The sequence below is a fragment of the Pinus tabuliformis genome, chromosome 5_1, assembly GCF_031772625.1.
Source record: "Pinus tabuliformis cultivar Carrire ecotype Pingquan chromosome 5_1, CPIR1, whole genome shotgun sequence".
Taxonomy (NCBI): domain Eukaryota; kingdom Viridiplantae; phylum Streptophyta; class Pinopsida; order Pinales; family Pinaceae; genus Pinus; species Pinus tabuliformis.
The window spans coordinates 928583253-928595866 of NC_142305.1; the positions used below are offsets into that span (position 1 = coordinate 928583253).

The 12614-nt window shown below is 41.4% G+C and overlaps 1 protein-coding gene across 1 annotated transcript in view; it reads right to left on the minus strand.

The window, feature by feature from the left end:
* LOC149167826 (uncharacterized) overlaps positions 1-12614 on the minus strand; it is a 189368-nt gene that overhangs the window by 125449 nt on the left and 51305 nt on the right. The window lies entirely within an intron of this gene.

The window sequence follows — 12614 nt, forward strand, 5'->3', positions numbered from 1 at the left end:
TAAATAACTTGTTAATGGAATAAACAAGTAGGAGAAATTAAACCAGATAATGCAGAGTAGGGACTTCTAACGTGTCAGATTTAGAAATTTCAACATGAACCATCCTTTTTTATAACCATCACCAATGGTGAAGGGGAAGCGCTTTGGCTTATTGAATGATGCATGTTACCCACCACTAGCCGATGACCCCATATGAGAAATTTTTCTCCTAGATTTGTCTTCCACCAGCAACCCCTAACAGCCACCAAGTGTAGTTGATATTGTGCCAGATGTCTCCACTCCATGGGGTGGCATATGTCCCCTTGCCCATCTGTCGAGATCGTATGTTTGAAGGTGGACCATCCAATCCCAAAGGTATGGTTTTTCATTATATAATTAGGTGCTTATGCTTGTTTTTCTTGGGTACATTTGGGTATGGATTATAGGGAGACTTGGAAGGAGGAAGGGTTTTGACTGGAGTCACCTTAACTCAAGTTTAATCCTCAACCTCAGTCCCATGGGATCTCCCCTACTGGCTTATAGCTTTAGGATGGGCACTACTTGGGAAAACTTGAATTTGGTAGCGCGGTCTCATTTTCCCATTTCATATTTTTCACTCCCCTCTACACATTACATGCCCCATTTCATCATCTTTGACCTTTGGTTCCACATGACAACTAGGTCCACAAGGCTTGGGTACTCCCCCTCTCCTTGTCCACATGTCTAGGGTTGGGCCTGGAACGATGCCCCGAAGGTTGATGCAACTAAAAAAAAAGCATATGATGGCTACATACAAAAGGATATAATACCACAAAATGCAAAATATAGTCGAGACAATGAAATTTAGCACATGGGAAAAGGCCAAACATGAGCTCTACCCCTTATCATTATAGCCATCACCCTGATTTCTAGGGCCCCTATGAGTGCCCCGTGCATCATTAAGGAACCCATGTATGTCCCAAACCCTGAGAGGCGATGAACTGCCCCACCTTTAGGGGGTAATCACTACTATATCATACACATCATGCTCTCATCCCCTGGAGCCTCGAGAAGTAAATAAAGAAAAAAAAAACAATAAAAGGCAAAAGGCAAGTGAAGAAGGGTGGAAAGACAAAGGTTGGGGTAAGTCATGTACCACAATTTCTCCCTCCTACATTCATATATCTAAATATGTGGACATTCTTCATCATTACCACCCTTGAACCCATGGCATTTTGCCTTGAGACCCATATGTCCCCATCCACCTCATCATTATCCACATGACACCTACCACTTGAAAGATGTACCTCAAACATGCCCTTCACTTTAGGGGCTGGGAACACCTAATAGGGTTGTTTATTAGCTACTCCTACATAGGGAGGTAACACCATTACATGTTCAAAGCCCCAAATCTGGAAGAGAAACCCACTATGAAGTTTCCACTTTTGCCCTTGATTAACAAGCTTATTTACTCAATTGCACTAATGATTATTGTATCTAAAGGTGAGGAGACGCATTGGACCTTATACAAGATTGGCAGATGGTTTCACTTTGGGCTTGACCTCCTTATACGGGATCCAAGCCCACCAGAGGATCATATTGACACTTGTAAAGGAAGTGTTGAAAGCAATGGGCTTCAATCATGGGGCAAAGCATTATCTCATGTCATGGGCAACCTCAACACCTTTAGCAGCTTGTTCATTTCCCACATTATATGAGAGATGATGCACTTGGACCAGCAGTGCCCCCAGTCGGATAGCATCATATACAAGGTTTGGTGATCCAGGGCCCATAGGAGGTTTGTCTCATCCTTAAGACATGGGAGGGAAAGCACCATCCTCCGTGCCCTCATTCGGAGCAGTCTACAAGCTTTTTTACACCAGGAGAACCAAGAGACCCATGAAACCACTACTTGTGCCCCACAGCCACTTTAGAGCACCACATGATATTTTAGAGAACAAAGGGCCACCCCCTTGTCTATCATTCATGGAGCCCTCACTCTCATTGTGGCACCTTGAGGATGTTGAAAATGTAACTATGGTCGGTCTTCATTATTGCTATTGTACTTTATCATTTGTATTTATTGTAAAATTGAAAAAGAAGGAAAAAGAAAATTATTTTGAAGCATGGGTTTCATGCTCCTTTTACTTATTTATTAGGTCAAAGCCTCCATTGTAGGCTTCTAGGTTGTTCTTGAGCCATAAGTCATTGTCATATTTATTAGACCCTTGTTGGGCTTTTGCATCATGTAAAGAAAATTTATTTTGAGTCAAAACAATCATTATTTCACCTCCTCACCAAGTCGGCCCTACCTTGATGAAGTCAACCCAGTTTGGGGCAATTCGACCAGGTGGAAGCAGTATAAATAGAATGAGAATTAGAAGTTTTGGGGCATCTTCCCTCTCACACCTACAAGTTTGCTAAGGTATTTGGGCAAGTTGCAAGGGCCAGAATTTCTGTAGTGACTGCAAATCCAAAACTATGAGTTGCAGGGGGGGGATTTCAAATTGACGATTTTGCAGCGTTTGTCTACTTGGAAGAAGGGTTAACTTGGTGATTGGAGGTCTTCGTCTTGGTCAAAAGGTCTTGGATTGTCTCACATTGACTTGGTTCTATTAGAGAAGAAGAATTTGACTAGGTTTTCCCCTAGGAGAGGGGTTTTTCCTTGGCTGAGAGCCTACATACTGTGTCCTTGTTATTTTGATCTTCATGCATTTATGTTTTGGTAGTTGCTTGATGAGAAGATAAAAGAAGACATAAAACAAAATAATAAGATTACAAAGAAATCACAAGTAATTATCAAGATAAGAAAATCTTTATGCCTTTCTGATTTTCTAACATGCTACCAGAGCTAAGGTGAAGTAGAAGAAGAAAAAGGCAATTTGAAGATCAATAGCTCTAATCATCTAAAGGAAGGATTCAAGAGAAGTTTTCACGGTAGATCATAAGGAGAAGTGAAGTTTTATCTATTAAACCTTTGAAGATTGTTAATTTTAGGTATGTTCTATGCTTAGAGCAATTTATTTCAATTTTCACAATTAGCTCAATATCTTTTCCAGATTAGCAATCACATCAGCATTAAAGTAAATTGTAGATAGAACATAAACATAGATCACAGAAGACAAGCCAAGACAAGAGGACACAAGATGTGGCGCTAGCCAGGGACAAACCCCAATGTGGGGAAACCCTTGATCAATTCTTCTTATATGTTCTTCAATAGTTCAGCAGAGAGAGAGAGAGAGAGAGAGAGAGAGAGATAGTACATTTACAACAGAAGTCAACACTTTGACTTATCTAAATAAGAGCATAGATCATCTCTAAGAAGATGATACATGAGATGGCTGAACTCAGTTGAAGACATGCTGCTTCAACTGATTCTCCAAGGTGACTCCTTCACCTATCATTGTGTTGCATCTCGTCATCATGTTGCACCTCACCGTGTTGCACCATGCTGCACCCATCATCACTATGCTGGACCTCATGACCATGCTGCACACATCATATTGTTGTACCTTATGCTGCCACTGTTGTCCCATGTGCCATTGTTGCACCATGCTACCACAATTGTTCCATGTGCCATTGTTGTTGTCCCACTGTTAGTGACATTGCCATTCCATGTTTGGCATACTGCTGCCCCATTTTCTATGCTCCAACAAACATCATAGCCTGTTGTCCCATTTGCTTGCTGCACAAAGCACCATTGCCTAGCTGTCCCATTTACCATGTTGTACTAAGGACACTTGTCTAGCTGTCCTATTTGGCATGTTGTACCTTGTTGTTGTCCTAATGAGTTTGCAGCACCATGCTTGTTGTTGTCCCATTGTAGCCTTGTTGTACCATGTCATTGCTTGTTGTCCTATTTGCTATTCTCCACCAAGTGACCTTTTTGTCCCATGTATCTAGCTGCCAACACACCATACAAACGCTGCTCCAATAAGCATGTACTAGCTCACAGTTTTGAGGTCTGTTTGGTTGCAGCAAACTAGGTCTGGTTAGGGCACACAACAGTCCTTAACCAGCCTTCTTTTTGTGCCCAAAAACACTCCCAAGAAATGTGGTTGCCCTTCTTTGAGGGGCCGAGGGTGGTTGCTTCAATTCTGGGCTGCCCTAGCCCTTGTCTACCCTTCGACCTGCCTGTAATTTACTGCGGCACCCTACAGCAAGACTGTGTAGGGTTGCGGTTGCCTTTCCGTGGATCGCACCCCTCCAAAGTGCCCTCAAAACTGTCCTATGGTTGTGGCTCTTCCAGCAAGGGAACTCGGCCCTCCTTTACCCTGAAATAGGCCCTAAAACAATACTACTCCCACACAAGACTATCTCTCCTTGCTGCGGCTAGATCAGATGAGCCTCCTCCTCAACGAGTTTTCTACTTGTGTTTTGTTGCACAAATGGATGCATAGAGTTGTCATAGGCTAGGGCTTGCTACGACTGCGGCTAGGGCTTGCTAAGACCTCCTCCATAGCTGTGTAGATCCCTTCCATAGCTTCGCTAGCATGTTTTCTTTACTGCGGCTAGGGCAACCTCCTTTCCTCCAACATCTAGGGCTTCTTCCTCCTAGATTTCTCTCACACTAAAACCCAAGACAAGTGGAGAGAAATCAAGAGAGAAGTGTGTGTGAAATGACTCTCAAGTCATCTCCTTTTATACTAAAACATTGAGCACATGTGGGATTTATTTGGTTGTTGGCCAACCTTGACGAATTGTCTTATAACACAAATAAATTCATAACTCCATGAATACTTATCGGAATCGGATGATCTTTAAATCAATCCTACACCTCTCAATGAGAGGGATCCAAGAAAAATATCAGCTGCCATAAATAAGATGACCCACATGGAGTTTGACCCTAGTTGCCAATTTTAACACTCCCTCTCAACTAGAGAGAACTCCATCCGCTAATCCATCTGTCAGACTGTACTATCTCTGCCATCTGTGCCCTGCACTGCTCTGCTCTGCTCTATTGAACCATGAAGAAGAAGAATTGATCGAGAATGTCTCATACCATTCTCTACTGACCCGAAGTCAATTCCATGTGAAGAGAGTGTGTCATACCACTCTTACTGATCCCAGATCAGTTGCACAAGAGTGAGTCATATCACTCTTACTCACCCGAAGTCAGTTTTATTGATCCCAGATCAATATCACAAGAGAGTGTCTCAAACCACTCATCCTAATCCCAGATCAGTTTAATTGATCCCAGATTAATGGAGGTCATCCTAACATAGGGAGTACGGTAAATAAAACAATGCATCCATCGATAGTACTACTATGGTCCCTAACCCCATTTCCCTGCTCATTGGCTAGATGAGAGGTACTTCCCATGAGTCCCAGACTGCATGGGTAGGATGCCTCGATAGGAGAACCACTCATCCTGTCCCTAAGTCGCCACGGGGTATCACAGGGGAAGGCTGAACCATTCACCCTATACATAGCCCACCATTAGGGGAAGAAGTACGGAAGAAGTACCCCAAGCCCCCTGGAGCTCCCAGAGCTCAATGCATGCATCATGCAGGACCCTCATAAGAGGGTCTCTCAACAACTCCAAGTCATTCGGGAAAGTCACAAATTTGACCTTTCCCCGGGGCTTTGACAGAATGTTTGCGACCTGTACATCAGTCTCAATGTGATGGAGCCTCCTCGCTCATCGACGTACCATATCCCAGATAAGGTAGTATCTGATGTCTATATGTTGGAGAAATCATAGAATACGGGATTCCTCAACAATCGAATCCCCCCCTGGTTGACACAGAAGATCACGGTGGTATCCATCATGTGTATAAACAGCTCACTGAAGAGCTTCCACAACCAGGCAGCTTCACACGAGATCATACTCGTAGCTATGTATTCGGTCTCAGCGATGCTCAAAGCAACCGTCTTTTGCTTCCTGCTCATCTAGGATATCGAGCAGAACCCAAAGAGAATCAGCACTCAAAAGTGCTCTTGAGATCCTCCACACTACCTGCCTAGTCAGCATTCGAATAATCATGCAGCTTCATATTTCCGGCAGTGTATCTCAATCCATGAGAGATTGTGCCCTGAAGATATCTGAGAAGATTCTTGGCACCAATCTAGTGAGGCTCAACCAAAATATGAGCCCAACATGCTAACTGCAAAACATATATCCGGACGAAAGTTCACCAAGAACATCAATGCGAATGAGTTTATGAAACTCAGAGGCATTTCCCAAATCTGGTCCGGCATCACTACCACATAACTTCTGAAAGTTAAGCTCCATCGAGGTAGTCATGGGCTTGCAGTTCACCATTCCAAATCTGGAATCCAACTCCCTCTTACTTTTGCAAATGAGAGGGTCTGCACCTGTCAGAAAGAGGTCGTCCTCATAAGGTGCCAGTATGAGAGGTCTATCATCCACAACCTTCAAGCAATGGTTTGGATTGGCTTCACTCCTAGTGAATCTCAACTTCATCAGACAACTATCAATCCTCTCAAACTAAGCCCGGGGTGTTTTGCCTCAAGCCATAGAGGGCTTTCTTCCACCTGCATACATGAGATTCTCGATCATGAATCTCAAACCCCTTAGGTTGTTCCAAACCTGTGGACCTGCTACATGAGGGGAATGGTCCCCTTGTAGGATTTTCCTTTGGTACATCTCGGACATGTACCTTCATGCTCTTCTTGAATTCAGGCATCCCTGACACTATCTGACTCACATCGGGTAGGGCCCCACAATAAGTAGACCTCTGGTGCTATAGATGAGATGTGTCAACTGACATGGTCCCCAATGGACCATCCTGCAACTTGATACAAATTGCCAACCCTGAACCCATGAGTAAAAGCATCTTTGAAAATTCTATTTTCAAACACATACCTTTCCATCGATGAATGCCACCCTGAAACCTTTGACTTCCATTGCCGAAATGGACACTAGGTTCTTCTTGCGATCAAGTACATAAAAGAGATTCTTGTAAATGAATCGAGTTACCCTTATCCAATTGAGGGGTAACATTCCCTACACCCTTTCCGGGATAGGTGGCATCGACTCCAAGTATAATCCCACGATTGTTTCCATCTCTACCAAATTAGAGAGAGCACCCTTCTATCTGATGAAAATCCTTGAAGCACTATAATCAATAAGCCAGATTCCCAAAGAGTCTGAAGGAGAGGGCCAATATAAGATAACGCTTCTTTATCTTATCAGAAACAACATTTGATTCTTCATACCTGGGGTTCCTTGCTTTCTTTGAAGAGTCGACTATTTCCTTGATGACCTGCATTACCTGTCATTCCTCTGATCATTGAAGATGTCCCTGGAATGATTGTCATCTTCATCAAGTGATGTGTCCCTGCTATTTGGACACTCCTTCGCATAATGGCCGAACTTATTACAAACAAGGCATCTGCCTTTCCTTCCACCCTTAGATCCAAACTTCCCAATGAAGTGATCTTTAGGTAGGCCATCAAAAGCTTTCGCTGCGCCATTCTGATAATGTTCTCTGCTTCGACTTCACCCTTGGTGAATTTGAAGAGGGATGAGGAATCCACTGATCCTATTGTCCTTTCCCAACTATCTTCGGTGATTGCTCTTTCACTCTTGCTTGGGCTTTGTCCTCACATCAGCTCTGATACCATGTTAATTTTAGGTATGTTCTATGCTTAGAGAAATTTATTTCAATTTTCACAGTTAGCTCAATATCTTTTCCAGATTAGCAATCAAATCAGCATTAAAGTAAATTGCAGATAGAACATAAACATAGATCGCAGAAGACAAGCCAAGACAAGAGGACACAAGATGTGGAGCTAGCTAGGGACAAACCCCAAAGTGGGGAAACCCGTGATCAATTCTTCTTATATGTTCTTCAATAGTTCAGCAGAGAGAGAGAGAGAGATAGTACATTTACAACAGGAGTCAACACTTTGACTTATCTAAATAAGAGCACAGATCATCTCTAAGAAGATTATACATGAGGTGGTTGAACTCAGTTGAAGACATGCTGCTTCAACTGATTCTCCAAGGTAACTCCTTCACCTATCATTGTGTTGCATCTCGCCATCATGCTGCACCCATCATCACTATGTTGGACCTCATGACCATGCTGCACACATCATATTGTTGCACCTTATGCTGCCACTGCTGTCCCATGTGCCATTGTTGCACCATGCTACCACAGTTGTTCCATATGCCATTGTTGTTGTCCCACTGTTAGTGACATTGCCATTCCATGTTTGGCATACTTCTGTCCCATTTTGATATGCTCCAACAAACATCGTAGCCTTGCTGTCCCATTTGCTTGCTGCACCAAGCACCATTGCCTAGCTGTCCCATTTACCATGTTGTACTAAGCACACTTGCCTAGTTGTCCTATTTGGCATGTTGTACCTTGCTGCTGTCCTAATGAGTTTGCAGCGCCATGCTTGTTGTTGTCCCATTGTAGCCTTGATGTACCATGTCATTGCTTGTTGTCCTATTGCTTTCTCCACCAAGTGACCTTGCTGTCCCATGTATCTAGCTGCCAACACACCATACAAACGTTGCTCCAATAAGCATGTACTAGCTCACAGTTTTGAGGTTTGTTTGGTTGCAGCAAACTAGGTCTAGTTAGGGCACACAACAGTCCTTAACCAACCTTCTTTTTGTGCCCAAAAACACTCCCAAGAAATGTGGCTGCCCTTCTTTGAGGGGTCGAGGGTGGCTGCTTCAATTCTGGGCTGCCCTAGCCCTTGTCTACCCTTCGACCTGCCTGTAATTTACTGCGACACCCTACAGCAAGACTGTGTAGGGTTGCGGCTGCCTTTCCATGGATCTGCACCCCTCCAAAGTGCCCTCAAAACTGTCCTATGGTTGCAACACTTCTAGCAAGGGAACTCGGCCCTCCTTTACCCTAAAATAGGCCCTAAAACAGTACTACTCCCACGCAAGACTATCTTTCCTTCTTGCAGCTAGATCAGATGAGCCTCCTCCTCAACGAGTTTTCTACTTGTGTTTTGTTGCACAAATGGATGCGTAGAGCTGTCATAGGCTAGGTCTTGCTAAGACCTCCTCCATAGTTGTGTAGATCCCTTCCATAGCTCCATTGGCATGTCTTCTTTGTTGTGGCTAGGACAACCTCCTTTCCTCCAACGTCTAGGGCTTCTTCCTCCTAGATTTCTCTCACACAAAAACCCAAGACAAGTGGAGAGAAATCAAGAGAGAAGTGTGTGTGAAATGACTCTCAAGTCATTTCCTTTTATACTAAAACGTTGAGCACATGTGGGGTTTATTTGGTTGTTGGCCAACCTTGACGAATTGTCTTATAACACAAATTAATTCATAACCCTATGAATACTTATCGGAATCGGATGATCTTTAGATCAATCCTACACCTCTCGATGAGAGGGACCCAAGAAAAATATTAGCTTCCATAAATAAGATGACCCACATGGAGTTTGGCCCTAGTTGCCAATTTTAACAAAGATCTATTGAAGTATTTCATCTACAAGAAGGAAGTCTTGGGAAGATCATATACTAATCTTTGTCTACTATAACAAGAGAACCTTTTGAAATCTTCAAAGATGTCTAGTAAGGGTGACATTTACAAGTATATGTATGGCATCATCAATGAAATCTGAGAGCAAACTTCAAGGAGCCTCTAACTTTATAACATGGAAGACAAGGATGGACCTCATCCTTGCAAGGAATAAAGTATTGGAATTAGTACAAGGGAAAGTCAAAGAATCTACAAATGATACTGGAAAGGAGAAGTACAAAGAGAATGACATTATAGCCATGAACCTAATTGTTGATGGAATTAAAGACGACTTGATTCCCTACATATCCACTCTAGATACTTCAAAGAAAATGTACGATGCTCTATCCAAGTTATTTACAATCAAGAATATTGGACAAGTGGCAAGTCTAAAGAATGAACTTCGAACTATCAAAATGACCAAAGATGATATAGTGTCCTCTTACCTTGTAAGAATTGCCCATACAAGAAATGAACTACAAGCAGTTGATGAAATAATTCCTGATAAGGAACTTGTGATTGATGCCCTTCTAGGACTACCAAAGTCTTGGAATGCCTTTGCAGCTGGAATTATTAGTTGGAAAAATTCTCCCTCCCTTGAAAAAATGAGGTCTACGTGTATTCAAGAGGAAGCTCGTCTTTCTTTGATAGGAGGGGTAAGCAAGAAGATGAAGAAAATACCTCAAATGCCTACTTTGCTCATTTCAAGAAGAAAGAAGGAAATAAGAAGTTTAAAGGGTCAAAGAAAAATAGAATGCTATCATTGTCACAAGATGGGGCACTAAAAGAACCAATATCCTGATAATCCTAAGAACAAGAAGAGAGAAAGAGACCAAGCTACAGTTGCAGTTGATGAGGTTCCACCAAAGAAGACCAAAACTGAGGACTCTAAAGTCAAAGACTTATTCTATTAAATCTTATATATCCTTTGCTTATAGTATAAGTTATTGTTTTAAGTCTTGTAGAATTTCTCTTACATTTGACTCTAGGACTAGTCTTTTGATTCCTAGATTTTATAGATCTAATATGTTTTCTTAGTAAGTTCTTGAGTTGTTTTGAAAAGTTGAAGAAATCCCTCACAAGACTAGATTGATGCAAGATCAACAGCGAGCTTCCACCTTTTCACGAAAGATAAGTATCCTATTCTTTATTTCCTTTTCATTGTTGATTTCCACTATATATCTAGCTTCATTTTTGCTTGATTATAATCCTTTCTCTTGTGTTTTTCCTTGGAAAGAATAATTTTACAGGAATGCCAATAAAAGAAAGGATTGTGGCTAGATTTAGAGGGAGCCTTCAAAGGGAAACTTGTATGAAGCTTTGTTGCAGAAAAAACCATTCAAGAAGAAGCCCTACAAGGTTTGTGAAAGAAGCAACTCAAGGTATGTATAAAGGTTTGTAGCAGGTCTTCATCATATAAGAAGATATGATCATTTTGCCTTTAAAATTGCTTTATATTAATAAATCTCTAACGTCTAGGGTTTTGCTATAGAATCATTAAGATTCTTATATTCTTAGGGTGTTTGATCTCTAGATTAAATCAACCCTTGTAATAACTATCTCTTGCTTTGATAAAACCCTAGCCTTTTTATTTTTAGGGTTTGTTGATGGTATATAATAAAACCCTAGCTTTCTAGGGTTTGATGATAATATTTAGAGTTTATGAATAGAAACTGATATAAGATATGACAATAAAATCCTAGATGCTTTTGCTATGGTTGAAACCCTAACATGATTTAATTGTTGGATATCTAAGTTTCGATAATAATATGTAAGGTTTGTGACAAAACCCTAGCAAAGGTTGTTGTAAGAGTATAGGGCATAAAAGTGTAACCCTAGGTGTAAATGCTTCCATACAATTGAAACCCTAACAAGGTTTAGGTTTTGAATATCTAAAGTCTATTTTCTTGGTTGCAGTTTTGATAACCCTAGATGCTCTCATTGTGATAACATGCTCTAATACCATGTTAATTTTCACTAACCCAAACTACTAGAAAATTATTGTCTAGTAAATTTTCTAGTTCTAAATTAATTTACTGCAAATCTTCTAAATAAAAGCATTGTTGGAATTTTTAACAGGTAAATAAAATATAAATGATGGAAGCAAAACAACCAATCTCATACACATGCCACACAGAAAATTATGCCCTTCAAATCTGCAGTCCATTAACATTAGTTTTACAACATAATAGAGTTGTATTATATTAAATCAGCACCCAGTTGCAGCAATTACTCGAGGAATTCCTTACGATTCAACTACTTCAGAGGATCCTTCACTGAGGAGTTGTCTATCAGATCAAAAAGACTACTAATGAAAAAGACTATAATATCAGACCCACGTACATATATTCAACAAAATTGAGACAATAGAAGAGCAAATTTGCAAAAAGATCCCATCAGAGAAGGAAGAAGACAACTTCCTCTGTTGGCCAATTCAAGTCTAGATGCAGATTGTCAAAGATGGGGCTTGGAACAAAGCTAGCAGAATCTAGATCTACTGTGGCATTACCAATAAACTTAATATCATTGAATTGTCTTTGAATGGCGTCAAGCTCATCATCCTGGCGAGAGATTTTGATTTTGAGAGACTGGAGTTCCTTTGTGATGAAGATGAGGTGATTGTTCTGCTAGTGAATTCTCCATTTTAAATCCAAATTCTTTGCCTACAGGGCTTCCAAGTGCTTGTTGCATGAATTGCAGGCAGAATTACCAGAGATGGTTGAACTGTTGAGGTCGAAAGACATGGCTGGTGAAACAGTGAAGGGGGTCCAAGAGGCAGCAGAGGTTGATCGCATGCTGAATATGTAGATGGCAACGTAAGGGATGCGTAGAACAAAATTTGGCATAAGGGTGTATTGGGATGAGGAAGCAACACCGAAAAGATTGAATAAGCATAAGGAGGTCAAACACAAGGTTTCGGGATTAATGCAAGGGACACAGAGACCATTTTCGACAGCAGAAAGAGAGGTAATGGAAAATATGACCCAACTCAAAACATATGGATGGAAGGGGTTCCAGAACAGCCCAAAATGGCAGATAAAATTTGATGCAGAGAAAATTACCACAATAAGGAGTAGGAGCCACGACAAAATAGAGCACAAGCACTGAAGACAAACCTGGAGACGCCCAACATTGTTGAATCCCAAACTGCAGAAGTTGTCCCACACTCTGATTATGTCGTCGTTCTTCTCA